The sequence below is a fragment of the Choloepus didactylus genome, chromosome 9 (assembly GCF_015220235.1).
Source record: "Choloepus didactylus isolate mChoDid1 chromosome 9, mChoDid1.pri, whole genome shotgun sequence".
NCBI lineage: Eukaryota > Metazoa > Chordata > Mammalia > Pilosa > Megalonychidae > Choloepus > Choloepus didactylus.
In genome coordinates this window covers 73,524,989-73,527,664 of record NC_051315.1, presented here as the reverse complement: position 1 = coordinate 73,527,664, position 2,676 = coordinate 73,524,989, and the positions used below count along the sequence as shown (strand labels likewise).

The following is a 2,676-nucleotide window of genomic DNA, read 5'->3' as shown; positions in this document are numbered from 1 at the left end:
AGAGTACCCATTAGTGCATTTTGAGGAGTGCATAACAAGTTCCTGTTGGTTTGTATTGCGGGGGGGTGGGGGGGTGGCATCAAGAAAAAGGCAAGATTCTCCAATTGCACAACTTGCACTATTTGTATTTCCAACATTAACAGGCAGAAACAGTAACCCATAAACAAAATATGCAGCAGAGGATTTTTTTTACTCAAAGGACCTGAATGCAGTTGGGCATGTTCTTTTAAGTTCATTTTGTTGTAGCTGGTTTAAGATATGGTCATTTCTCAGTCCTCAATTCTCCAAGTCTAGATTTATAAATCAACAGTGTGAATCCTGCTGTGAAATTGGGGAAATAATGTCCACCTCAATTTAACTGATAACCAAAAGATGCTTTACACATCAAAGAAATGATCGAGGCTGTGGCACTTTCCAAAGCCCAAAAAAATTCACAAGAATGCAAGCATGATTAATAATGTACCACTGCCAAAACTTTGCCAGCAGTGGAGCTTCAGCAGTGCTGTCCTGCGAAGCGGCCTTCCATTTGCCCGGTTCCTCTTCCAGAGCCAAGTTTCTGTGCCATGCCGCCTCTTGGAGGAGTCCTCTTCCATCGCGGTCACACATCATTCCACCATCCCTATTCCACGTGAACCACCAGGAACTTGACCATTGTGTCTAATATCCCTGCGGTCCTCACCACCACCACTGGTTTCTTGCTCTCTCACAGCTCTTGTTTTTTTCTCTTCCACATCTAAAAGTACTTCCCCTCGAAACATAATTGGTTTGGCAATTAAGATTCTCTCAACTGGTTCAGAGTCATCAAAAACCACAAAACCAAAATATGGAAGCTTTCCCCCAACCCCCTTTTATTGATGTGAAGTTCCACATTTCCAAAACTCATGAAGAATTCCTTCAACTCATCTTCATCAATATCATGTGGCAAGTTACCAAGAAAAACTTGATGATGTCTGGATAGTTAATTATTCTACGGTTGTCAGATTCATTGTGTTTCATTTCTCCTCTGCCTGGTCTTGTTCCTGTAGGAGGGAAACCAGGCTGCTCTCTAGGTCATTGTTCATGCATGTGAGGTGACTGAGACTGAACTTCTGGTTTAGCTTCAAATCTCAGCTTTGGCGGTTCTTGTGGCAGAGAAACAGGTTCTGCAGGAGGAGGAGAAGTGGACTTCTCCTCTAATTATTTTAAGTTCTCCTCCTCCACTTGAAGTTTCAGATCTTCAGTCTTTGTTTCTGGCTCAGGTTCAGGCTCATGAGAAGATTCTTCCAAAGGCTCCTCCAAGCCAGTAGTCACAGGGGGCTTCATAGTAACCACTGTTGGCATTTTCTTGCACAGGGTCAGGAGATGGTTGCCTTTCTTCTTCTTCTTCTACTTCATCTTCTAATTCTTCATCAAATTCTGGCTCAGAATCACTGAACAGTACATCTTCATAATGAAACATATCATTGTGAACATAAAACTTACTTGGAACAGATCCTTCAGGAGCCAGAGCAAAGCTTTCATAAGCATCCTCTCTGGCCGTCCACTGTTAGACAGCAAACACATGACTTGGACAATTACTCCATCACTCAAGGTTGCACAAGCTCCACACAACGAATTTTGGTATCACATTCACTGAAGTTCAGAGATAACACTTTGTGGTATGTATCATTTTGGCCATAAACAGCTTCCCAGGGCTCTCCAGTAGCATCAACTCTACCACAAACATCGGAAGAATTCCTGCCATAGAATCTGTATAAATATTCTGGAGCTTTATTCAGCAAAGTATAATATTACCTCACAACTCCTATAAACAGAGGACTGGGCTTTTCCATAACCATTTCTTTCCTGCACAATGTCAAATGGTAGAGTTGGAAAGAAGGATACAGCAAAACATGCATTCTCATACTCTTCTGGTTGGCAGGTAAAAAAAGGGGACACTTCCTGGAGGGCAATTGGGCAATATTTCAAAAGCCATAAAAATGTACATTTCTTTCAACCCAGCTGTACCGGTTTGTATATATTATGTCCCCCAGAAAAAGCCTTGTTCTTTGATGCAATCTTGTGGAGGCAGATATTCTAGTGGGGATTAAGTTGGAACGTTTGGATTAGGTTGTTTCCATGGAAATGAGCCCCACCCAACAGTGGGTGATAACTCTGATTGGATAATTTCCATGGAGGTGTGGCCCCACCCATTCAGCATGGGCCTTGATTAGTTTACTGGAGCACTACAGAAGCTCAGACAAAAGGAGCGAGCTTGCTACAGCCAAGAGGGACACTTTGAAGAATGCACAGGAGCTGAGAGAATAGCTGTAGATGAGAGACAGTTTGAAGACGGCCGTTGAAAGCAGACTCTTGTTCCAGAGAAGCTAAGACAGGACAAACACCCCAAGAGCAACTAAGAATGACATTTTTGAGGAACTGCGGCCTAAAGAGGAACGTCCTGGGAGAAAGCCATTTCAAAACCAGAACTCTGGATGCCAGCCATGTGCCTTCCTTCCCAGCTAACAGAGGTTTTCCGGACACCATTGGCCATCCTCCAGTGAAAGTACCTGATTGGACACCTTATGGCCTTAAGACTATAACTGTGTAACCAAATAAACCCCCTTTTATAAAAGCCAATCTATCTCTGGTTTTTTGCATTCTGGCAGCATTAGCAAACTAGAACACCAGCAATATAATTTAGTTTTGAGGCTAAAG

The 2,676-nt window shown here is 42.9% G+C and overlaps 1 pseudogene; it reads right to left on the bottom strand.

Annotated features, from left to right (window-relative positions):
• Nucleotides 1–281: 281 nt before the first annotated feature.
• Nucleotides 282–1,817, bottom strand: LOC119544323 (annotated as a pseudogene).
• Nucleotides 1,818–2,676: the final 859 nt, after the last annotated feature.